The sequence below is a fragment of the Natator depressus genome, chromosome 1, assembly GCF_965152275.1.
Source record: "Natator depressus isolate rNatDep1 chromosome 1, rNatDep2.hap1, whole genome shotgun sequence".
NCBI lineage: Eukaryota > Metazoa > Chordata > Testudines > Cheloniidae > Natator > Natator depressus.
This window is the reverse complement of record NC_134234.1, coordinates 254569128-254595672: the sequence shown is the minus strand read 5'-3', so window position 1 is coordinate 254595672 and position 26545 is coordinate 254569128. Positions and strand designations below refer to the sequence as shown.

The 26545-nt window shown below is 49.9% G+C and overlaps 1 long non-coding RNA gene across 1 annotated transcript in view; it reads left to right on the top strand.

Moving 5' to 3' along the window:
- Window positions 1-17988: 17988 nt before the first annotated feature.
- The window catches only part of LOC141979368 (uncharacterized), a 163383-nt gene continuing 154826 nt past the window's right edge, over window positions 17989-26545 (top strand). The window contains exon 1 of the long non-coding RNA XR_012636791.1: window positions 17989-18269. This is a non-coding gene — a long non-coding RNA (uncharacterized LOC141979368). The remainder of the gene's footprint in view (window positions 18270-26545) is intronic.

The following is a 26545-nucleotide window of genomic DNA, read 5'->3' as shown; positions in this document are numbered from 1 at the left end:
AGACAGCCTCCAGATGTTTATTGAATAGCATGCTTGGGCCAATCAGAGACCGTGGTAGGCTCTTCCAGTCAGGACCTCTGGGGGCAGGACATCCAGTGGTGGCTGAACTCACAGGGCTCTTAGATTGCTGTTCCCCACTACACCAGAGCTGTTGGGGGTGGTGTGGATATGACAGCCACCCAGAAATCACACACCTGGGTTCCAGACCCATGGATTCTCACACAGAAGCTGTTAGAAACATCACAGGACTCATTCCTGCTTCGTGGGCAATCTTTGCCTCTGTCCAAGTTGATGTGTGTGACAGGTTCAGTCACAGAGACCTCCTGGGACTGTCACCTGACATGCTAAAGTTACCTCTGAGCCCATTTTCCCTGCCAACTTCGGACTCCAGAACGCTGCCTTGTTGAGTCAGACATGCTAGCCTGCTGCAACACAGAGCCAGGTCTGGTCCACACCCCCACAGCTGCAGACTTTAACCAAAAACACCTCAGCAGGTTATCTATCAAGCTCCCAATGGGATCCAAACACCAAATAAATCTGTTTTACTCTGTATAAAGCTTATACAGGGTAAACTCATAAATTTTCCACCCTCTATAACACTGATAGAGACATGCACAGCTGTTTGGTCCCCCAGGTATTAATCACTTACTCTGGGTTCATTAATAAACAAAAGTGATTTTATTAAGCATAAAAAGTAGGATTTAAGTGGTTTCAAGTAATAACAGACAGAGCAAAGTAAGTCACCAAGCAAAATAAAGCAAAAACACACAAGGCTAAGCCGAATACATTAAGAAACTATTTACAGGTAAAATCTCGCCCTCAGAGATGTTCCAATAAGCTTCTTTCACAGACTAGACTCCTACCTAGTCTGGGCCCAATCCTTTCCCCTGGTACCATCTTGTTAGTTCCAGCAGACATCTTAGGTGGAAAGCAGGGGTGTTCTCATGACTGGCAGCCCCCTTTTATAGCTTTGGCATGAGGTGGGAATCGTTTGTCTCTCTGGGTCCCCACCCCTCCTTCTAAATGGAAAAGCACCAGCTTTAAGATGGATTCCAGTATCAGGTGACATGTTCACATGTCCTGTAAGACCCCAGCCTCCATTCCTCCAGGGCTGGCCTGCAGGTTCCGAGGAAGGTTTGCAAGTAAACAGAGCCATTTACAGGTCATTGATTCTGAAGCACCCTTAATGGTTTCCATTTAATGGGTTTACATCAGTAATACAAGTTTATATCTTATTTTCCTCACTTCAGTCATAGAAATAATACATGCAAACAAATAGGATGACTACACTCAGTCGATCATAAGCTTTGTAATGATACCTTACAAGAGACCTTTTGCATGAAGCATATTCCAGTTACATTATATTCACACTCATAAGCATATTTCATAGAATCATAGAATATCAGGGTAGGAAGGGACCTCAGGAGGTCATCTAGTCAACCCCCTGCTCAAAGCAGGACCAATCCCCAATTAAATCATCCCAGCCAGGGCTTTGTCAAGCCTGACCTTAAAAACTTCTAAGGAAGGAGGTTTCCAAAAACATTATGGAGTGCAACGTCACAGATGTGTGAGCCTCTTCTCAGTGCATTGCACCCTCTAACTGGTGCCTCTTACTCTGAGAGAAGAGCGTGCGGGTGTGAGCGGAGGGGCGTAGAGGGGGAGGGTGGCCAATTACATTTTTGGCCAGTCCAGACTGAGTAGCCAACTCAATTCAGCACCATGGACAGCCCAGCCAAGTGTGGCTAACCCCACTCACCTGGCAGATCCCCTCCCAGCTGGTGTCATTATTAGATCATTCTGGAGGTTCATTCAACCCAGTTGGGGCTCATAGACTTTAAGGTCAGAAGGGACCATCATACTCATCCCTGCTTGCTTTGTTTTGCTTCCTAAACAGCAGTGGCTTTCATTTTGCAGCCCTTTGGCTCCTCTTTATGAACCAATATGCAGAGTCGATGGCGCTAAATATGCAGCTGCTCTGAAGCTGCGGCTTAGATTTGGGTTATTTTTTGCAGACAAATCCTCTTTTCTATCAGATTTGACATCAGACAATCCCTCCAATGCCCTCTCTTTCTCGCTCCCTGTGTCTTTCACTATCTCATTCTCTCTGTCAGCCTCTGCATTTTTCTTTCCCTCACCCCTGTCAGCTCTTTCTCTGCATCTCTTCCCTTCTCCCCTCATTTTTGATTCCTGTCTATTTTCCTATAACCATCTCTCCACATACACAGTTTTCTCTTCTCTCCTTAACCCTTGCAGTGCCTCTCTTCTTTCCCCTTTTTCCATAGTTATCTCCTTTTTATCTGTTCCCCCTCCCTCTTTCCTCCTTTCCCCACCCCTCCCTTCTGAGCTGCTCATTTCCAAGGAGCTGTGAGTTTATCAAAGAGCTGCCTCTTTGCTCTGGAGTCCTGCATACAGAGATCAGGCACAAAACACCCAGTGGGGGCCGATCTGGCATGGCCCTCCTACAGTGGATGAAGCCTAGAATACATAGCAGAAGCATTAACCATTTTTCAGGCCAAGCCCTTGCATCCCGGTCAGTTTAGTGTCACACCTCATGGATGATACAGGCGAATAGCAGCACAAAGAAGGAATCAAGAAGGGAGTAGACACAGGCACCTAGAGACTTTGGTGGTAGGCACTATAGAAAATCCATAGATAGGCAGATTAGATTAGATCAACTGCATTCATCTAGGGTTCTAATAACAGCTCTAATCCTCACTGAACAGCATTATAATATGTGCCTGCACACAAGTAGCAGGGGAATGGTGTGGGAAACTGCACAGACACTTACAGGAGCAGAAGGGGTGAAACAGTACCTAGGGACTTGTACCCAAAGTCCATTCCAGCCAAGGAGCCACAGAAATCCCCTTCTGAGTCTTCTCTCACCAGGGTTCTGCACCCAGAGGCCATTCCAGAGGGACACGGGGATCCAGTTCGGAGTCTTATCCAGTTCCTCCTCCCAGAGTCCATTCCAGCCTATTCAGGAATCCAGTTCAGATGTTTCCTCCAAGAGTATACAAATCGAGATACACCCCAGAGTGGGTCCTGATCACTCCCTGGCAGGATACCCGTAACTCTTATTGACTTCAGTGGTAGCTATTCTGTAGGGGAAGAATTGGGTCTGAGGCTTTATGTGGACTCCTGGAAAAAATTGTCATCAGGGCTAACCAATTATTTTGCCTGTGTTTCTGGACATTTGCAAGAGTACCAAGGGCATTTACAAAAGCCCCTACAACTCCCACCCTCCATCAGTTACCCTCTCCCTGGTGTTCAGCAGACTGTAACACGTAAGTGCTGAGTTCAGCACGGGATCCAGACTACATGTCCCTTTTCCTAACAGATCCAGAAGGGGTGCTCTTCTCTGGCTTTCCATTCCTCCTGGAATGGTTTCAGGGCCTGATATTCTGCTTTCTTTAAAGATGGGCCCGTCAGTGTTGTGATGCAGATGACAAGGCCCTCCTCAGCCCCCTGGCACCACAGGGTAGTCAGCATTAGGTTGCTGCAGCAGGACCAAGGAGGAGGGGTGAGTGGATGGGTCTGGCAAGACAGCACAGCCAGGCTATTCAACACCAGTATCTCAGCAAGACAGACTGCGTCCTCAAGTGCAGCCCAGAAGTCACTTGTGAAAGTGATGGGCTTTCCCTGGGGGGAGCTGCTTTTTAAGGGAGCACTGGAAAGCTGGCATTCCTATATTTTTACCATGCAGATTTCCGAACCTGTGGTACGCCTAAAACGAGGTGAGCGAAGCTTGGAGATTGCTCCAGTTTCTCATCATCAGGTTGGTGTGTCTATACAGGAGGTTTCAGTTAGGGCCCATCTCTAGTTAAAAATGAAAAAAAAAATCCCATTTACTTTCCACCCTTGCTGCTGTTTGTTTAGTTTTTGCATTTCTTTTAGCTGGGAGGATGAAGACAGAGCAGTCAGTTTCACTTCTGATTCTAGGTGCCTGCCCCTCTCCTGCAAGGCAATTAAGCACATGAGAAATTCTAAACAGGGGAGTAGTCCCACTCCAGTAAACTAAACTACTGCTTGTGAGCCATCTTAAGTACTTGGCTGGATTGGAGGCCTGGTCAGTGTCACCCTCCAGTTCTCCTAGGCTCACAGGATCCTGCACTGTTTGGCTTGCAGAGGCTGCAGGAAAACGGTATTCTTTTGAAAGCAAACTGTGTTCACTGAAGGTGTGTTTGTTTCTTGACAAAAGAAAATCCCTGAAAACATTTCCATTGATGTTTAGGGTTTCACCAAACCTAAATTGTGGACTGAATTGACTTGATTGCATCCTTTCAAATGCCAGCTGGTAATGCTGTGTCAGGGGCTGATCCTAGCTGATACTTAGCTCCTTCAGTTGGTATTGGAATTCGGAGGAGACAAGGATGCTCAGCACCTGGCAGGAACTATCTCTGAGTCTCTCTAAGCCCCACACTTTCCTCTGGGGCCAAGAAATCCCAGCTGTGTTGAGCCAGGAGGCAGGCAGATTCCCCACTCCTGCTTTCTGTTTACCCATAATAATTCTGTTTTGTTCTTAATAATAATGAATACTGTTATTTAGCATTTCTCTAGCACCTTAATTCCAAGGATCACAAAGAGACCAAATGATACTAATTAACCCTCACAATGCCCCTGTCAGGTCAGGATTTTATCCTCAGATTGGAAAACTGAGGCACAAATAGACTGCGGATCAGCTCCTCAGCTGGTGTAAATCCACGCTGGCTTCAGTGGAGCTACATCAGTTTACATCGTCCAAGGCTCTGGCCCAATCTGACCTTGTATTTAATAGTAGAACTAGGATTAGAATGCAGGAGTCCTGGCTCCCAATCCTATGCTCTCACCATTAGACCTTTTACTGTCTCATCTCCCTGGCTGGTGCACCAGCCCCTTCCGCTCTGTGGTGCTAGAGAGTCAGGGAATACAGGCAGGGGAAACATTTTCAGGGGCTTCAAGGAACATGCTGGGCTGACAAGGCAAAGCATGCGCGTGCTGGCATTGTTTAGGGCCTGCTAAGGGGTCCTGGGGGGTCAGTTGAGGGATGTCGCCTCCATAGTCCTGGAGACATCCATAAAGACAGGATAATACTCTGTGGCAAGGCCTTCATCTCCCCTCTGCCACCACTCAGCCTGAAATCTGAATTATGCCCAGGCTCCTGGGAGAGGCCTCAGGTCATCCCTGTGCAGCCTCTTTGGCTTTATTTATTCTTGGATTAGACGGGGCAGGCAAGAGGAGGGGATGGACCCTTCATCCAAGACTGGGAACAGATCCAAATAGTCCTTGGGAGTCCCCGCTGTGTCTCTGCAGCAACAGTAGGGGAGAGAGAGAGAGAGAGAGAGAGGCACACACACACAGAGGCAGACACAGATTTATCGCTATTTATGTCCTTGCTTCTCCAAGGATTTCCCATCACGCTCACACACTGGCTCTGCTGCGGTCACAGAGATGAGGTTGGCCAGATGATGGACTCATTTGCATAACTGATCCAGCAGTGACTGTAATGGTAGCAATGTGTGTGGGGAGGAGGGGGGGAAGGAGGGACATTGAGGCCAGACTATCTGCAGGAGAGTTACCAACCATGTGTGTATGTGTAAGGGCGTGTGCAGGGTTTGGAGGATTGTGAAGGAGCTGGCAGTCCAGCGAGAGTGCCAGCAGGGGGCACTCCAACACCACTACTTACTCAACGCCCCCTCAGGGCTGAGCTCTTGGTTGTGAGAGCAGGCAGATTCCCAAAGCCGACTACCCCTTCCCTGGCCCTCCGCCCGTTTGTGTGGTTTGGATCTCGGGTGTGGGGTGTGGCTTCTTGGGTGAGGGGGTGGTGAACAGGGATCTTCCCAGTCACGGCAGGGGGACTGCAAACCCACTTGACTTTCTGCAAGATGAAGTAATAGACAACACAAGTGGTATGAGAGAAATGTCTAGGAGACAGGCTGTCGCTCAGACACACCCGCACACAGTCTTGGTTCACATAAACATTCAATCACACTTCCCTGGCATGGCAAATCAAGGCATCGCATTCATAAACACACACACATCCACAGACACATGCTCTGAGGATGGGTACGGTAAATATGGAATCTTAGGGACAGCCTTTCACCTTAGGGTTACCCACTCCAGTCTGGGAAACGGAACAGCTTGGGGGCATTGTGGAATGGGTTGCTGAGCCTTTCACTCCTAGGTTGGGATGCAAAGCACCTCATCTCGGGTATTAGCACTCGGGCATCACAGAGGTGGGTGCATACAAATATTGTGGGCTGGATTCTGCTCGCCTTACTCACACTGCATAGCTCTTACTTCACATGTGGGTCCAGTGGTTTCAGTGGAGCTATTCACGGAGTAAGATGCTACTCAGTGAGAAAGGGTGGCAGAATCGGGCACTAATGACTCAAACCTCACAACATCCTCATGAGCTAGTTAATGGATAGAGAGAACTCCCTTTACTTGTCACTGGGGGAGAGCAGCACCAGCTTAATAGCACACTGAAACACTGCGCAGCCAGATAGGCCAGGAAGTGAAGAATACTATAGCTGCCTGCAAGTGGAGAGGGAATTTAATAATTCTCTAGCACCTTCATTCCTAGCATCTGAAAGCACTGGACAGTTAAAGAAGTACTGCCTCGCAGCACCCCTCGCAGAAGTGATCTTATTGCTAGAGTCGTCTTACACAGTTGAGCTACAGCCTAGCTTGGCCAGCTTGCATGTGCTAAAGCACAACCTTAGTCTTGACTAGACCGCTAAAGGTACTAGTTAGATTGAGTTAGCTAACATGATCCACCAGCTCACCTGTAAAACCTGGTCTAGAGAAACAATAATACCTAGCAAAAAGAACAGGAGGACTTGTGGCACCTTAGAGACTAACCAATTTATTTGGGCATAAGCTTTCGTGGGCTATACCCACTTCATCGGATGCATAGAATGGAACATATAGTAAGAAGATATTTATACATACAGAGAACATGAAAAGGTGGAAGTACCCATACCAACTGTAAGAGACTAATTAATTAAGAGGTGCTATTATCAGCAGGGGAAAAAAACTTTTAAAGTGATAATCAAGATGGCCCATTTCGGACAGTTGACACGAAGGTGTGAGGATACTTAATATGGGGAAATAGATTCAATTAGTGTAATGTCCAAGCCATTCCCAGTCTCTGTTCAAACCTACGTTAATTTTTTCCCCCCTGCTGATAATAGCTCCTCTTAATTAATTAGCCTCTTACAGTTGGCAGTGATGGAGAATCCACCACAGCCCTTGGTAAGTTGTTCCAATGGTTAATTACTCTCACTGTTAAAAATGTTTGCATTGTTTCTAGTCTGAATTTGTCTATATTCCGCTTCCAGCCATTTCTCTTTCCCTGCTAGAGTGAAGAGCCCATTGTTAACTGTTTGTTCCCCATGGAGATACTGATAGACTGTCATCAAGACACCCCTTAGCCTTCTCTTTGTTAAGCTAAATAGATTGCGCTCTCTGAATCTGTCACTACAAGGCATGTTATCGAATCCTTTATCATTCTCGTGGCTCTTCTCTGAACCCTCTCCAATTATCAACATCCTCGAATTGTGGTCTCCAGAACTGGACACAGTATTCCAGCAGCACTCACACTGCTGCCTAATGCAGAGGTAAAATAATCTCTCTACTCTACTGAGGGTGCTACTATAATACAAATAAAAACTCAATTTGTGAGGAGGCAGGGTCTCTTTTTAGTAGACAGGTGTTCCCTATTATGAATGATGTTGATTGATTCTTCTCTTGGCAGCCTCAGCAGAAGCCAAGTATTGAATGGGCCATGGAGACTGAACAATCTTCTTCTTCACTGCCCATGAGATGAGGCTGGAATCCATTCCTGGTGGGCCCTGACATCCATTTCAGGCTCTCCTAGTCTTAGAGGCTGCATCCAGAAAGCATTCCATTTCCACTTCTCCCTCCTCTTCTGGGGGGCTGCATCCTGTACAGTGATGCGCTCATGGTACCAGATTCTGATCACAGTTTTACTGGAGTAAAACTGGTTGGAGTTACTCTATGTTTGTAACAGTGCAACACAGAGCGGAATCTTGCCCACAGTATTTTGGAAACCCTCTAGTGGTGGTTCTAATTATAACACGTAGTACAGGAAATTGCCTCTTGGACTACACTACCCAGAATCCTTACGAGGAAGCTGCTGGGCATATCCTTTTGGGGTGTACTGGGGGAAATAAAACATGGTGAAGTTGCAAGCATCCAGATCCCTGTCTTTTCTTACCAAACCCAAGCTCTGTCTGAGATTTATAAACTGCTGGAATTCTTCTGCAGTAAACGGTGGCCTGTTAGCAGACACAACTTCCTCAGCTAATCAGTAAAATGCTAACAAATTCAGTGAGCACTGAAATTCAGTTTTGGTTCGCCTCCCTCTCCCACAGGCTGCCTCCAGAACCCAGGACAGATGAGCCCTAGAAATCCAGTTCAGGAAAGTTTGAAAAGAGGAAACAACAGGCGCAATGCACAGTATTTAAAATGATACTTTTTTGCCTTTGGAGTTTGGCTAATTTATCATCTATAAAAGTCTCTGCATAATTGTGTCTTGATTAAAATGATATAATTAGGCGCTCTGGATCTCTCTCTCTCCTCTCCCTAAGATTATTTCTGTCTAATTGCTTTAATCTGTGTTTTCATGCACCCACTAGAAAATCAAAGCATGCTCCCATGAGGACAAGAGTGAGAGGGAATAAAGCCTGCGACTCATTAAGCACGGTGGAGAGAGGAAACTGCATCTAAATCACAAATGCGCTAACAAGGTGAAATAAATGTAAAAAAAAAAGAGAGAAGATTTAAAATTAAAACTCAACACCTGCCTTAGATTTTAATATTAATTAAGGACCTACTGAATAGCAAATTGTTCCTCATTAAAGCCATCTTCCTGCCTTATCGATGGGGCGGAGATGGGGTCGGCTGGGAGATTAGATTCTCTTTATCCATTGGCATTCTGGAAGTGAAGGCAAAAGTGTGGCCCTCAGGGAGTAAAGGGTGGGGAACTCTGCTGGGTGGAGATTGCAGGGCAGGTGGAGGGACTGGAGAGGGGAATTATGGGAAAAGGGCCAGGAGGCCCAATCCAATTCCCATTAAAGGCAATGGCAAGGCTCCCTGTTACTTCAGTGGGAGTTGGATGAGATACCAGGTGAGAGCGCTGCATAGGTACCAGTGACAGGCGCCTGATAGATGGATGGATAGATAGTAATAGGCATGAGATGGATAGGATGTAAGGAAGTATGGTAACAAACAACAGAAGATGAGGTTTGGACTAAGAAGTAAGAGCAACCTTTAATAAGTTCCTGGCCATATTTCCAGTTTGACTCGTTCTGTTAAGTTCTGGAATCCTGAAAGCAGAGGTGAGCAACTAATTGTTAAGAATAATTCATTCAACCAATGGAACCTCTTTTTCTGCTTGCAGATCACAATTTATATGTTATTTCAATTTTCTTGCATTCGTTAGGTTGATTGCAAATATCCCCCAGTCAAACCACATTGCTGAGTTGTGATTGGTCAGATAAGTCACATGCATTTTTTCCTGCTCTCTGTTTGAGTGAAGATGCAAGAAGCATTTCTGGTGAAGGTACTTGTGTGTGAACAGACATTTTGGTCTCCATGGTATTCACACCAGCTGCAACTCTGAAATTCATATTCTGCCAACATTTTTGTGAGCAAAACGTTATTGCTCAAGCTCTTATGGAAAGTGAATGTGAAAGGGGCATGGATATGGCCAAGCGGATCCACAGAAAGCGTTGCCTGAATAGCTGCCTAAAGGTATTTGCATTATTCACCCAACACCAGTGGAAACCCCCTTTACACTGCATTCACCTGGCATGGGCTTTGAGCCAGACACTGAGGGCTCCATCCTCAAAGAGCTGAGCACTCTGGTCCCAACCCAACAATGCCCACAAACAGTCCTGTTGACTTCAGTGGAACTGTTCCTGTGCAGGCTCGAGTGCTCTGCTGGAGCACAGTCCGAGGGCCTTACTGAAGGCAATGCCAAAACTCCCATATGCATCAGCGGGGCCAGGATCTCACCCCAAGTGCTCAGCACCATTCAGGATCAAACACCAAGAGGGAAGCAGCTGTCATCTCAGTGCAGCAGCTGAAGGGCTAATTTGTTAACAGAGAGAGGGAGGAACTACCCATGGTATATGAGTTCACGAGGCCAGTTCAGCATCCCTGTGGCCCTGCTCTAATTAAGTGGAGTCTGTCGTCAAGTTACTATTTTATACTGTATCAATTTTAGGTTCTTTAGAATATTTATGATCCATGGGTTAGTAAGTGACATTCTATAGGCTAGGACTGTATATAAGGGAGATAGATATGTAAAATATTCATAATGTTATTTGTTTTGATAATTTGTGACAGTGAAATCTGTAGCCTTCAATATTTTTGTATAAATCTAATAATAATTGCATTACCATCATTACTACGTGTTGAGCACTTTCCATGCATATAGGAAGATTCTCTCTCTCTCTTTCTCTGGTTTTTTGACTGCATCTATTACTGTGCTATAGAAGTCTGTTCAATTTTCCTTCTGGGATCTATATTTTTGTTAAACAAATGTCTCATTTAATATCTTAGCTTTCTCTCACTAAACACAGGTCAATCAATAGCCTAGAAAGGGCACAGAAGAAATAAACGAGAGTCCAATCCTGCTGCCTTTGAAACGGATGGGAGTTTTGCTGTTGATTTCAATGGGAGCCAGGACTGGATCCTTTGACATTAGCTATGGGAGAAGGTGGGGAGGGGCCATGACTTTTTCACATCATAATCTCCATCTCCCAGCTCTGCCCTGGGAATTGATGATGCCCCCACTCTCCTCCCCTCCATGGGCCACACTGGCTGGGATTATTTCCCTATGGCTCACTGTGGGCTCATTTGTTATTCTCTCCCTCAGCTCATGAGAGGGTTGAAATCCAACTAACAACATCTACTGCTCCCACATCTACTGCTTCTCATCTCCTGCTCCCACAGCCCTTCAAAAAGTTGGGGAAACTGAGGCACAGAATGGTGTGAGGACTTACCCAACACCACACAGTGAGTCAATGGTACTGCCATGATCTCAGGTGTCCTGTCAGTTAGATGCTCGGTCCACTATCCCACACTGCCTTGAATCAGGCTCCTGCTTGACAGTGGAGAAAGGGAGGGAAGGAGAGAGAAGGCCTGGAAAGGATACACTGTCTGTTTGTCTGTCTCCTCCTTCCCCCATTCCAACTGTGGGTTTTTCTTTTTTAATATTTATTTTATCTCATTCCTGACGTGAAAGATTAAAACAGAAGAGATTAAAAGATTACCCAAAGTGGATGAGATGGAATGTGCTGTCTCTCTTCCTCTCACTGGGGTAGAAATCTAGGAAACCTCACTCTCTCTGTCTCCCCCTGCCACCTCTTTCCCCACCCTCCTCTGTCTCATCTCCCATTGATCTTTGAAGATCAAAAGGACTTTTGATTTTGAAGTACACAAGTCTGTCCGTCTGTCTTGAAGGCCTCTTTCTCATCCCTGTCCAGCTGTCCCCTAAGGGGGTGATTGAAACATGGTGTGCAGGTCAACAGGCATTTGCGAGGTGGGGTGGGGAGGATGGAGATATGGCGGGGGGGGGGGGGGGAATGGGATTGATGTGGAAAGCTGTCTGCCTGGGATTGGTGCAACCACCATAATGATATCATAGCTCCCTTTGTATAGCTGCTCCCTGTGACTCCAGCTCCACTCCTTTTCCTCTCTTCCACGGGATACCCTCATTCCTCCCTGTAAGTCCAGGAATCTGTCCCCTCCAAGGAGGCCCTGGGACATGCCAGGATCAGAGGCAGCCTGTGTCTCACCCAGGGCTCCATCCCCATTCAGAGAGCAGGGTATGAAGGAGAAGCCTGGGATAGACTGAACATTGGGGCCAAGCTCCTCTTTCACCCCAGCAGAGGGAAGAATGGGTGGGGTCTGACGGGGGAGCCATGAGTGGGAAGAAAGCTGGAATGGAATGAACTGGAGGTAGGATTCTCCTCTCTCTCTCCTGCAAGGCAGGTGGGAGGCGTGTGTCCCATCAGGGTGACATTCCCTAGAGCCCATAGGCAGCTCTGACATGTCTTTTAAGCAGTGGGTCTAGACTCAGATTCAGACGTAGCAGAGATCAACTCCAATTCATTACATGGAGCCTGGGGACAGAGAGCGGAATAACCCTATCTTCCGTTAGATATCTAACTGTGCCTGCCTCCCATTAGGCATACGTCACCCAGAGCCCCTCGTCCTGCACAAATCCATGGCTCCGTGCAGGGTCCTGATGGCTCCCTCCCGGCTCTGGAGGTACACGATGCTCCTGGGTACACATCTGAAAACCTGACCCCATCCTGCCCCTTCAGACTGGGTAGTGGGATTTATTACTCTCCTCTTGAGTGGGGTTTGCATGGACTGAGCGATGAGTCCGGCTGGCTCAGATTGCGAAGGGTAATTTGGCCAATGCCAGCAGTGCCATGCCCACCCCTGGCCAGGGGCAGCGAGTTATATCTCCACGTGGTGCCTTAGCACCAGCAATATTCAGAGCCCAGGGGCCCAGCTTCACCAATATTTGGGGCCGGGTGTCCCCCCTGACCCCCCCTGCTGCCCCCCCGCACCTCCCCCGAGTGTCCCCCGGCCGCCTCTTGCTGCCCCTGGGAGCCCCCCACGCGCCGCCCCGGCCCCGGAGCAGAGCATCCCTGCCTCTGCCTCTTCCATGCTGCCTCTCCACAGCAACTGCTGCCGCAGGGTCCTAGTGCCCCCCACTCCCCTGCCGGGGCACCCTGACTCTGAGCCTGCCCTTGCACCTCACACCCTTCCCTTTTCCGGTGGGACCCTCCACCAGCACAGGGGGCCCCTCCGCCCGCAGTCACCACTCCTGCCCCATGCTGGGCAAGGAGGCAGCCCCATCCCTCACCCCCAGTGAGGCTACAGTCAGGGGCAACAGCAGGGGCGGAGGCGCACGCAGCACCCCCCTGGCTCCCACCACGGGGGAGGCGAGGGAGATTCCTGGACCTGAGAGGGGCCCTAGGAGCACATGCAGTGACAGTGGTGGGGGTGAGTGTGCTGCTGGGGGGTCGGGAAAGGGGGGCTCCTCCCCCAGAGCTTGCTGGTGCCGGCAGGGAAAGGGCTGGGGGGAGTCCTCCTCTCTGGCCCCTGTCCCGGAGCAGCCTGCCTGCACCCCAAACTCATCCCCAGCCCTGACCCACCCCAGAGCCCACACCTCCAGCCAGAGCTTTCACCCTCCCACCGCACCCTCAACCCTCTACCCTAGCCCTGAGCCCCTCCAACACCCCCAATCCCTCATCTCCAGCCCCAGCCAGAGCCCTCATCCCCCCGCACCCCAACCCTCTGCCCCAGCCCTGAGCCCCCTCCAACACCACAAACCCCTATCTCCAGCCCCAGCCATAGCCCTCATCCCCCTGCACTCCAACCCTCTGCTTGAGCCCCTAGCCTCTCTAACCCCCCAAAACCCCCAGACACAGCCCTCACCCCCTACACCCCTACTCTTGCCCTGAGCCCCTCCCATATCCCAAACCCCTCATCTGCAGCCACACCCCACAGCCCTCATCCCACACCCCCTCCCTCTGCACCCTCTCCCATCCCCAAACTCCCTCTCAGAGCCTGCACCCCAATCCCCTGCCCTAGCCTAGGGCCTACACCCCAGGCCTCCTCCCCCACCCAAACTCCCTCCCAGAGCCTTGGGCAGGTGGGGGGCGGAGTTTGGGCGGGGGCGGGTTCTGGGCACCACCAAAATTTCTACAAACCTGCCACCCCTGCCCCTGGGAGCTGATTTCTAGGGCACAGAACTCTCCAACTCAACTCACCTGTGAGCCCCTGCTAGTCAGCAATCCCGTAGACGTGCCAAGGGGACGACGTTCCGTCTGCCAGTGCCGGCAACATGTCATTGGAACCGGCCTCTATGTACAGGGCTGTTAGGGCAGCAATTGGTACTGGCACTATGCCAAATGAACCCAATCTCTATGTTGCAGAACCCAGTACTGGTAACATTAAAATAGACCCAGGCTCCATTCAGTGCAGAATAAGGCTCTGGTATCATCATCATCATGAATACTACTTAGCCCTATGTAGTGCTTTCCATCTCCCAAACAGTGTACATGGAGCAACTAGTTAGTCGTGTAAAATGGACCTGGCTTCTTTGAACAGGGCAGCAGGTGCAGAACAAGGTACCAGTGTAATGGACAACAGGCCCTTCCCTTCTCCCTCCCTCTTCTTTCCCACCTTCTGGAGTCCCTGCCCCACGCTGTGAGTGCGGGAACGTCCAACCAAAAAACCCCTTCCGCCAACTTTGTGTTTCTCCCTCTCTCTTTCTCTCCAGCTGCCTGCGAGGGAGGTTCAGAGAAAATAATGAACTAAAAGCCAAGGCCCAGAGAAAGCTGATTCATCCCACGCCCAGGGCCAGCGGCCGGCTCCAAGGAGAGCTGTAAAATCAATCTGTCACTGCTCACCGCATTATAGATCAGTGGAGAGATTCTGACTGCAGCGAGAGGCTGAGCCTGGCCTCCTCATGGGTCCCTCCTTCTTTCCCTTGCAGAGCAGGGACTCGGAATGCAGCCCCGGGATGAGGGATTGGGACAGACGGAGGGAGGGAGGGAGGGAGGGAGGGAGAGAGAGACCTCAGCTGGCATGGTGATCAGAATCCCTCTCAATGTGACCCCTTCCCCTGCCACCACTCACCAGGCTCCAAAGGCAGATTACCCTGTGCATACAGCCACTTTCCTCCCCTCCCCCTTCCCACTCATGGGGTCACACCTGGATCAAGAAGTGTGTGTGTGTGGGGTGGGGGGAGATAGGGTGAATGACTTCCTCCCCTCATGCTCCTTTGGGAATGGCTTGCACCTTCCCTCCCCAAACACCCTGAGGGGGCTCTCTGGGGCTACTTCAACCCCCCTTCTCCAGAGTGTCATACAGATGCCTTAATGGGGCCCAGACCCTACACCCTTGTCTGCTTACTGATCTTCGTGGAGGGCGACGTTTACGAAACTGAGCGCTGAGGGATGTCTGGAAGGCTAGGCTACTAATGGTGGTAGTGGACAGGGGAGAGGAGAAGGCCTTGCTTATTGGGTGATGAACTGGGAGAGGGACTGTCTCTACAGCTGACTTAGGTCGAAGGTGTGGAAAACATTCTTAATGTGTATATTCTATTCAGCCATGGGATAATCCCCCACGGACATTTACAAATGCAGCGGACAAAGCCGTGAAGAATATATTGCAGGGAAGAATTCTGCACTGGACCAGGGGATGGACCAGATGGGGCGTAATATATCTTGTCCATTCATAGTCCCTTGGATTCTCAAGTCTGTGTGTGTGCACTGTGGGTGGTTTTCCTACAGTTGTGGCTGGGCAAGATAAAGTAGTTTTCCTGAAGCTGGAGAGAGAGTGAGAGAGAGTGTGTGTGTGTGAGAGAGAGAGATACAATTATTCCTTGAGGCTATTGCCAATGCAATATGTGTGTGGAGTGCAGGTAGTTGGTTTCCCTAGTACTGGGGTACTAGTGTGTTTTGTGTATGGGAGAAAGAATAGCTTTTCTGCAGCTATTGCATATGTGAGGGCTGGGGCTACTTTTCCTGCAACTTTGAATCTGAGAGTAAAGGAAAGGGCTATTTTCTCTACACTTGTTGCCTGTGTTTGTGTATGTCTGAGAGATGGGGCGGCTGGGTCAAATTTCAGTAGTGTTGCAACCACACAGCCGGAGTGATGCTCTGAACCACTCCGGCAGCAGTAGCTCTGATTTAGTATTGGACCACTTCTTAAAAGTGGTTGGGCCCTGGCCCCACCCTGGCTCTACCCCGTGGAACTCTGAGCAAATGTAAAAACCTCGCCGCCCAGCCCTCCATAATTAGTGCCACTGGGAGGGATGTGGGTAGTTTTGTGTATGTGTATGTGTGTGCGTGTGAGAGAGAGAGGAAGTGTGTCCTAGTGTATAGAGCACTGGACTGGGAGTCAGGAAATGTGGGTTATATTCCCGGTTCTGTCACTGGCCTAATTGCTTACCTTCAGGGAAGTCACTTTACTTCTCTATGCCTCAGTTTCCCCTAACAGTAAAATGGGGATAATGATACTGACCTCCTTTGCAAAGCACTTTGCGATCGATAGATGAAAAGAGCTAAGTATTATTATTATAACAGAGGAGAGAGTTTCTCTATAGTTGTTCCCACACTTGTGTGTGTGTGTGTTTGATAGATGGAGTAGTTATACCATCTTATTGTTCTGTTTAGCCAGGCCTAGCACAATGGGCTCCGAGTCCATGACTGGGGTGCCTTGGTAATATTACAATACAAATAATAATAATTAATAACATAGCTGTTTCATATGCTTGTGCGGATATGTTTGATCAACAGGGTAGTTTCTCTACAGTTGCTGCATTTTTGTGTGTGATGTCAGTTGTTTCCCATCAGCTTCTGTGTGTGTGTGTGTGAGAGAGAGAGACAGAGAGAGGAGTAGTTTCCCAGAAGCTGTTGTATGTGTGTTTATATTTGTGCATAGCTGCTGGTTTCACTCCAGCTGTTGTTTGTGTGCATGTGTGTGTTGGGAGAAGGAGATGTGAGCAGTTTCTCTGCAGCTGCGTTTGAGGGACTTGGACCATTTCCCTTCCATTGTTGCATGTGTGTGTTTGGGCGAAAGACATGAGGAGTTTCTTTGCAGATGTTGTGTCTGTCTGTGTGTGTTTGTGTCTCAGAGAGTGGCCAGTTTTTCTACAGCTGTGGTGTTTGTGAGTGTGAGGAACAGAGCTATCTTCCTTTCTGCTGCTGCATATATCTAGGTGTGGAAGGGCAGGGGGTTGGAGGCAGGCATTATTTTTCTACACCACTTGTGTGTGTCTGTTTGTGTGAGGGATACGATGATTTCCCTGTAGCTGTTGTGCTTGTGTGTATGGGGAATGATAGTGTCTCAGCAGCTATGTATGTGCATGCCCAGCAGCTGTTGCATGTGTGCGATCGTGTGAGGGGAGGGGGTAGTCTCCCAGCAGCTGGTGCATGTGTGCAATCGTGTGAGGGGAGGGGTGTAGTTCCCAGCACCCGGTGCATGTGTGCGATCGTGTGAGGGGAGGGGTGTAGTTCCCAGCAGCTGTTGCATGTGTGCGATCGTGTGAGGGGAGGGGGTAGTCTCCCAGCAGCTGGTGCATGTGTGCGATCGTGTGAGGGGAGGGGGTAGTCTCCCAGCAGCTGGTGCATGTGTGCGATCGTGTGAGGGGAGGGGGTAGTCTCCCAGCAGCTGGTGCATGTGTGCGCTCGTGTGAGGGGAGGGGGTAGTCTCCCAGCAGCTGTTGCATGTGTGCGATCGTATGAGGGGAGGGGTGTAGTTCCCACCAGCTGTTGCATGTGTGCGATCGTGTGAGGGGAGGGGGTAATCTCCCAGCCGCTGGTGCATGTGTGTGTTTCAACATATCTAACGGAGGCCCACCCCCTTACCTGTGTGCACCGGAGCTGTGGCTGGGCAAGGCGGTGCAGCCTGGGCGCTAGCTCCAGGGGAGACAGACCTTCGCTTGTCACAGCCTGCCCGGCTGGGAGCAGCAGCGTCGCCTCGCCCCAGAGCCCGGGCCGAAGTAATCACTGGCGGTTTAAATGTCACCACAGCCCCTTCTGCCTGGTGCTCCCCGGGATGCAGCTGCAGCGGCGGCCAATCCCCCGCCTGTCTCCGCCCGCCCCGGCTTCAGCCTCCGTCTCCGCCCGGCCGGGGGGTCGTGAGCCCGGCCGCTGGGCCTCGGGGCAATGAAGCAGCTGGGGGAGAGGGGAACCCACCGTGCAAAGGGGTGAGGCCGGGGGAGGGGGCCCCCGCGCGCGCACAGACACACACACAGAGGCGCGCGCGCGCGGCGGGAGCGCCAGCCCTTGCACGAGCGATCCTGGGAGCCGGGAGGGGTCTGAGAGTCTCCCCGCTGGAGCGGCAGGTACGTGTCTCGCTCGGCGGCGGCTGTGCATGCAGCCTGGGGCTGGCTCCCCGGCTCTTCGTGTCGCCCCGTGTCTCCCAGCCAGGTTAGGGCGAGAAGGATCAAACCCGCCTCTGCATCTCTCCCTCCCCCCTCCGATCTCTCTCCGGGGCTGTCGCGGCTTTGGGGCGGGGGGAGGGGGGCAGGTGAAGGAAGAGCAGCGGCTCCGAGGGGCTGGCCGGCCAGATGAAGCACACGTGAAGAGGAGAGGGAGGGAGGGAGCCGTGCGTTGCACGCCCGTGGTCTCTCTGCGTGTGCCTGGGGATCGTGAATAGCTGCCGAGCCGGCGGCGTGCAGCTGGGGTCGGCTGGATTTCCCCGTTGCAACCCCTGCGGGAGCAAGAGGGGTAGGTTTTAATTTTTTGCTGGCAACTATAGGGGCAAGAGAGAGATTATGTAGTCCCCCCCCCTTTTCTCCAGCCTCTGTGGCTTTGCAAACTTTGGCGGGGATTCTTTGCAGAGGCAGGAGTGCGTGGGTGGCGGGGGTATGTTTTGGGTGGGTGGGGAAAGTCAGCCTCCGGCTGCTGTGCCTGCCTCCCCCGTGCTCTGCTGGCAGGCTCCACTGGCTGCAGGAGGCTCCCCGGGAATGTGTGGTGTGTGCCTGCAGCTGGCCAGCGCCACAGGGGCCAGCCCAGAGAGCCGGGTGCCTGTGTGTGTGTGTGTGCTGGGAGCAGGGTGCCCGCGCGCCGGTTTATTGCACCCGAGAAAGTGTGCCCACATTTGTATCTGTCAGCAGCCCCCTGGTTTGGACCATGGGGTGAGGGGAGGAGAAGAGAGGGACCAGACGCATCCCATTCTCATCCCAGGACAGACGGTGGGGCTGGCCGGAGAGCAGCAGAGATCTGCTGGTGCTGCAGTAGCCGACATGCTCGGGAGGAGCTGTCTGTGCGTCTGCTCCTGTGTGCGCGTGTGGCTGCTGGCCGCCGCGCACATGTGTGTCAGCATGCATGCAGGCATGGGCGCCCCGGGACGTGCATGCGTCCTCCTGTGTGTGCACGTGTGAGTGCCCACGGGTGCCGGCCTGCTGCAGGTCGGAGAGAGTGCCCAGCACATGCATGCACGTGTGGGTGGGCCTGGGAAGCGCTGCGTGGTTCAATATTCACCCCTTCCCCCGCGAGGCCGGGGTGCTGAGCGGGGCTCTGGGGCGGTCGGTCTGCGAGGTGGGTGGCCGGGCCCATGCCCGGGGGGGGGAGCTCGCCTGCGCCGCGCTGTGTCACGCCCGGGGCAGGGGTGGGATCGCTGGGGAGCGGGGCCCCAGGCGCCTGGGCGTGATGCGGCCACCGCGGCGCTCTGCGCTGAGCAGCCCCCGCCGGTGTGGGTCCGGGGGAGGTGCAGCCAGCCGGCAGCGCTAATGCAACAGCCCGGGAAAGCTTCGTTTGCATGGAACATGCATTATTAATCTATTTAAATACCGCCGCCCCCCGCCTCCCTTCGCCGCCCCCTCCCTGTTTGCGCAGCAGGAAGGCACAGGCGAGGAGATGTCAGGGGCCGCGGTGGGGGAGGAGAGGGAGGGGCGAGCCCCGCATCAAACAGATTGCCCCCTATATGCCCCCTCCACATGCAAGGCAGCAGCTCCACAAGGGTGCAAACCTGGGGACTGGCAGCCCTGGCCAACAGCTAAGGCACTATAGGCAGGGCTGTGTCTGTGGCCCTCACCCCGTGGTGATGAGCCTGGGTGGGTGAGAAGACCTCTCCAGGCACTGGGGGCATGGGATCTACCTGCCAAAGAGCAGGGCTGGTTCTGGGTGGGTTATTGGAATCCAGCTTGTGTCATACAGAGTGGATTGTAGGATGGGATTAAAACAAGAAGACTGTTAATTTCACATAGGTAAACTGATCAGATGAGGGTAGAAATGAGAGGGGTGAAAAGTGGCTTAAATTCCTCTCTCCCACTTGGCATTTCCCCCATGAATGGATGCAGCCCAGAGCATGCCATGGGAGATCTTAGAGGCCATGCCAAAGCCAGTTCAGGCAGGCGAGATCTTAGCAGTCTCATCAAAACTAGTTTAGGCTCAGTCAGAAGACCTTAATGGCCATATCAGAGCCATTTCAGCCATTAAAAATCGTAGCAGCTGCATGTTTAGATCCTCGAAAGCTCCAGTAGATCCTAGCAGCTGGGTCAGAGCCAGTTTAACGCAGAAGAGCACTTCACACCATCATCTGACAAAAGACACACCAGAGCAATGCCTCACTTTAACAAGAACCTGGCCCATTGTAGACCATGTGGCAGTGTGGGGTCGAGGTAGTACAGCCATCGCACATGGAAAGGTGTTGGTGCCATTTGTCCAGGGAGCAGTCCCCATTGCATTTAGTGTGGATGGTTTTGTTTCCTTTTTCAAAAGAACAGAAGCGCTGGCCAGGATGACAGGATGTCCCTGGTGCTGGCAGAAAAACCAGGGAGTGCTATCCCCTGGACAAATCCTTCAGTTTCTGCAGCTGGGGTAAAATCTCCTGGGCCAGCCCCAGGCAGGGTCACCACCGTTTTGAAATTCTCTGGATGGTCATGGTCTTCTTGGCTTTGGCCTGCATTCTTACTGGCAGTCAGGGAATCTCAGTTTCACATGAGGCTTTGCAACTAAGTCACATCGCCTCAATCGGTGATGATGTTGAGTCAGGTCATAAAGACAGGAATCCTAGCACCACATTGAATGTTGGGGTGTCAAGGGACAAAATATTCTGGGCAGCACATTTCTAGAAAGAAGGTGTTTATAGAATGGCTTGTGTTGGGCTGAAAGGCAAGAGTTCAGAGGTGGGGGACCAGGTTGAAGGTCAGTGGCTCTCCTCTCTCCAGAGGTGATCTGGTGGGAGAGCTTTCCTACCGACATGAAAGAGGATTAATGTTGTACGTACTAACAAAAAAGAGCCAGGTATGCTACTTTGGCTTTGGTGTCACAGGAATGACAGGTAGGATAGCCAGTTGGGAGCTTCAGGCGAAGGATGGTCTTGTGGTTATGGGCATTGCACTAGGCTTCAGAAGACCTGGGCTTAATTCTCACCTCTACCACTTACTCCTTAGGTGATGTCAGGCATGTCACTTACAGTAGAGCCTCAGAGTTACGAACATGTCAGGAATGGAAGTTGTTGATAACTCCGAATTGTTCATAACTCAGAACAAAATGTTATGGTTGTTCTTTCAAAAGTTTACAACTGAACATTGACTTAATACAGCTTTGAAACTTTACTATGCAGAAGAAAAATGCTGCTTTTAGCCATCTTAAAATGAAACAAACACATAAATAGTTTCCCTACCTTGTCAAATCTTTTTTTAAAACTTTCTCTTTATTTTGTTGGTAGTTTATGTTTTAAAACACTATTGTACTGTATTTGTGATGGGATTTTTTTTTGGTCTCTGCTGCCTGATTGCATACTTCCAGTTAGTTCCAAATGAGGCATGTGGTTGATTGGTCACTTCGTAACTCTGGTGTTTGTAACTTTGAGGTTCTACTGTAATTTATCTGTGCCTTAGTTCCTCATTTATAAGATGAAAATTAACATACTTACCTACCTCATGAGTCATGGGGGTTTGGAAGATGCCCACGTACTACAGTGAGGAGAACTGTAAAAATACATAAGAGATGGAATCCATAAAATAATTTTCTAATACTGAGGAGACTGGCTTTATGTGCTCCACACATACCAGTCAACAGAAACTCAAAGACAGTGAAATCTCTGCCTGGCTGATGTATGGAGGAGGGATGGGACTTGGGCCCAAGGTATTTTAGGGGGAAACAAGGTGATCAACCATTAGTCTGGTGTTAATGATCTTAGGGTTTACACTGGGGTCATCAGTACTCACAAAGATAATTAATACTACAGGTGGCCCTGGGTTGGGAAGGTATTGTTGCTAAATAGCACTCTAAATGTGGAATGGTATCCGATACCATGGTGATGAATATGGTATGAAAACCCAGATCTATCTATTTAGCCATACCTTGCATAATCTAATATGTTGGAAACTGAGTCCAAAGACCCCTCCATCCCAGTCTCCAGCTAGTGATGGGGGATGTATCTCCTATTACTGGGCTCTGCCTCAGGCCCAGTGAGTCTTGTCCAGCCATGCTGAAATCTGAAGAATCTCAGGCATTCTGAGAACTTAATCAGGAAGAAGCTTTGTTGAACCTATAGAAAAGCACAAGGTTACCAGGGTTGGGAAGAACAATTTTGAGGTCAGGGTTCTCATAGGAGAGATTTTATCCAGAGGGGCATGGATGGGTTCATCTTAGTAGAGCACTCGGTGAGTTTTGAGTTAAAGTGTCTATATAAATGCAAGTTGCCGTTATCGGCATTGTTGTGTCTGTGCTGGTGGGTACCAATGTAGAGGAGGAGCAGTGACTATTCACTGCACATACGTATATTGGCTTGTTCTCTGGCACGTGTGTGGGTGTTTGGTTTTGGTGGGTGGCCTGTCTTGTGGGTGAGGTGTGAGGGCTGGGAGTAAGAATACCTGGGTCCTAGTCCTGGCTTTGCCCCTGCTGTCCTATGTGAGCTTTGGCAAGTCACATCATCGCTCTGTGCCTCAGTTTCCATAGCTGAAATATGGGCCTAACACTCACATATTGTACTTCATTAATGACTATTGGTACAAGCTAATGTGTGTGACGTGCTTTGAGATCATTGGACGGACAGTGCTCTAGACATACAAACTCTTACCCTGATTGTGTCCGCTTGGCTAGTTGGGATATGTCAGGGCTCACATCAGTTCTTTCTGTGGCTTGTGTGCTGGGACTGTTTTAGAGTTGTTGGGGTATCTGAGGTCCTCTCTCCTGGATGAACTAAGTGAGCTAGTTATTGGGGGGAGGGACAGCTCAGTGGTTTGAGCATTGGCCTGCTAAACCCAGGGTTGTGAGCTACTCTTTGTACTGGCACGTGTGTATGAACCACTGCCCCCTCCTAGACTTGATCAGTCTTGCCCAGGTGTATATCAACTCCCTTTCCTGACAGAGCTCCTGTTCTGCTTCTTTAACTCCCTGGGCAGAGAGTTTGTGCTTCAAAAGATAAAGCTCTTGAATTCTATTCCCTGGTGCCAGCTGTATGTAATGAGCTAGCTCTCATGGTGTCTGTATATGACAACATCCAGAGACGACATGCCCTGGAGCGAGTGGCTAATAGTTCCTCTCTGCACTGCTCTAGTGAGACCCGCCTAGAAAACAGCGCTCAGTCCTGGGTGCCTCGCTAGCAGAAGGATGTTGACAAAGTGGAGTGAATTCAGAGAAGAGCCACAAAAATGTTTAAGGGGCTGGAGGGACTGATTTATGAGTTAAGATTAAATGCACTAAATATGTAGAGCTTGGCTAAACGATGACACGATAACAGTCTGCACACAGTGAAGAGGTGGAAACACCAAGGAGGGAGAGGAATTATTTAAGGTGGTGCAAGATGGTGTAAATTGGAGTAATGGAATGAAACTGAGCAAAGGGGAAAAATTTCAGCTGGCTGTCAGGAAACACTTCCTGCCATGAGGCTCGGTTAGGCTACGGAAGGGTCTCCCAGGGGGCGCGTTGGAGACGTGATCGCTTGGGGCAATTAAAGATAGGCAGGTGAAAAATACTGCGGGGAACAGTCCTGCCTTGGTGTAGAGTCAGGAGGATGTGACTTAAGAGGCCTTTTCCATCTCTAATTTCTGCATAATCTTGTGCTTCGGCTGACTGCGTTTTTCATTTTATTGCTTTTCTGTCTTGCTGCTGGGGAAAACTGCAGACATGGTTGAAAAAGCCAAGGGAGCCAGAGGAGAGGGGACCTGCCCCATTGTAGACTGAGCCTGCAAGGGGGGGTAAGGCCCCCACTCCCAAGTGTTCTAGAAACATGGTATAGGAAGTGGCCTCGGGGGGTGGGGGTATGGTCTGTGATCAGATGGGAACTGTGTCAAAAAAAAAACTTGCTAGAATAATCTAGGTTCGAAGGACCATTTCAGGGGGATCAGCCCCCCTCCCTGTCACAGACAGTCCAGCACCAGGGCAGTGGGGCGAGGGGGATTGGCTCTGCCCCAGTCACAGAGAAGTCCAGGACCAGGACAGCGGGGTCAAGGGGATCAGCCCCCAGTCACAGAGCAGGACAATGGGGTCAGATAAAAGGATTAGCTGTGAGATGCTAATAGTGTAGCAGTGGGATAGAAGTCCAGGAAGGTTGAAGGGACTTCAGAGGGATTAGCTCTGTCACAGACAATCTGGCAAGGGGACAACATGTTCAGTGAGTGGGAACGGGGATTTGAGGGGGATTAAGTTTTAGTCACAGACAGACGGGCACCAGAACAGTGCCCTTGGGGAGGGGAGGTAAGGTGTCGGGGGAATTAACTCCATACCACAGACATTCTCCCTAAGAGGGTTCCGGAGCAGGGAAGGTGTGACACAGACACCCATTTGTGGTTCAGTACGGTGTGTCAGCAACTCTTGTCAGGCCTGACATACTCCAGCCTGACTCCAGTGTATGAGGTGTAAGATTATTTAAAAGGTAACTTGTAATATATCGTGTAAAATGTAATAACACACTGGTCATTAATGTCACTGTGAAATGTTTGTAACTCCTCGGTAGGTGTAATTATGGATTCTCGCTGCTATTCTGTCCTGGAGACTACAAACAGATGAAGGTGACAACACAGGTTTCTTCTGTATAAAGGGCAAAGGAGATATCGTGGTAGATGCCCTGTCCAGGAGAGAGGGCCCTGACCTGCTGTGTCTGGGTCAGCCAGTGGCTAACCTGCCTGCAACTTTGTAAGGGGGGAGGTGTGACCCTAAGAGCAGCCCAGTGCCAGAAGGCAAGGGGCTCACTGGTAGCAGGTGATGGGTTTCAGATGGCCTGACCAATTCAGTGTACTCCAACTCACTATGGTTATAGTCTGTATCTAAAGGGTGTCAGGCAGGCTATCATTGGAAAAGTAATAACTCACTGATCATTAATATTTTTACATGATGTATACATGGGGTGTGTACAAAAAGTTATGAATATGCCCTAGATTTATATTCTTAAAATGTGTTTGGCAAGCAGTGAGTAAGCACATTAGACACACTGATGTGTAGCTGGTTCTCTGACTAGCCGGGACTTCAGGCAAAGACAGTGAAGGTCTATTTTTTACATATTAGGTGAACAAAGCTATCAAGCCAACAAGTCAGGGAGGAGATGATGTGGCATCTGTGTCCCAGCAGGAGAGAGAAACTTGGTCTGGGTTTTACTTTTCAAAGAATACGTTGCAAAGGTTTACTGGTCAGTAAAAACCGGGAGGCTGCCTCTCAAGTGATGCTGATTGTGTACAATCTTACTGTGTTATAAAAGTGTATCGAGTGAGGTCTTTTTTGAAAGCTAGTATCACGCTGGTGATTAATATAATTGTGAAATGTGTATATTAATGGTATCTGAGGAAATATGGATACTTAATGATATTATGCTTTAAATTCAGTGACCCAAAGGGAGAAACAGGTCTCTCCCAGACAGGAGGGATTGAATGTCACAGCTATCTACCTGTCTCCAAAGAAATTAAGCAAGGGTGTGGCCAAAAACAACGGAAGCCCCATTTACAGAGAATTTAGCAGGGGGGTCGGAAGACCTCAGGAAGGGAACAACAGCATGAAGTCATCCTGAAGCAAAGTCAATGAACTTTGAGAGAGATGCTTTCAAACGTTTACTGGACTATAAAAGGAGGGGCAGAGAACCCCTAGGTTATCCCTCACTAGGCAGACACAAGGGAAGAGAGCTCTTCTTGCAAGCTGAGAAAGATGGGTCCTTCAACCAATGTGGGGGTTGAAGTGTCTGGAAACTGAATGTAGGTGAGAAACAGGTGAAAGAGCTTTGCCTAAGCCTAGGAAGACAAGGGAAACCAGCCTCTTGTTCTTCTGTGGAAGATCCCAACTGAGGGAAAGTCAGCCATGACTGGGAAGAAGAATGACTGGTGAGAGAAACCATCTTGAACAAAGCCTGTATCTAGCTAGATTAAGTTCTAGACTTTTAGAAGCATTGTTTTGTTTTGTTTTACTTGTAATGCTTTCTGTTGTCATTCCTTGTGCATGAACTCAGTTAATCCTCTGCCTATTTTGATAATAATTTTTTTTATTTTTCTTATAAACCAACTCAGCGCTGTGTTTAAAGGGAAGGATGTATTTACCCCAGTTAAGTTAATGCCTTTGTGTTAGTGCTTTTGTGTCTTCAGAAGAACAAAAGAATCATATTATTTCTCTGAACTGTCCAGGACAGGGCTGGACATTGTAGAGCGCATGGTTTTGGGAAAATTCAGGACTGGTAAGGTGTTGGGGTCACCCTGCGGGTAGTAACTTAGGTGGGTAGAGACCAGGGAATGTGACTGGTTTGTTGCTGGCAGGCTGCTGGAGTTAGAGCTGCTGGATCAGGGCTACAGCTATACAGAGACACTCAGGGTGTGACATGCACGCGTGTTGCTAACTATGAACGTCCCAGGCAGGGAGTTACAGGGTAGGAGGTAACACAACACCTGTCTGGTCTGGACTGCATCCCGAACTCCATGACAGAAAGTCGTCTTTGATAGCAGTTAGTCCTGAGTCACAGTCCAGCCCCAAGATAGCAGGAAGGGATGCCCCTACTGACACCCACCATGTGAATTGCTTGTCTTACGCCACCTTGCTGAACTAGCTGGACCCTTTTTTGGCATTTATTGTACACA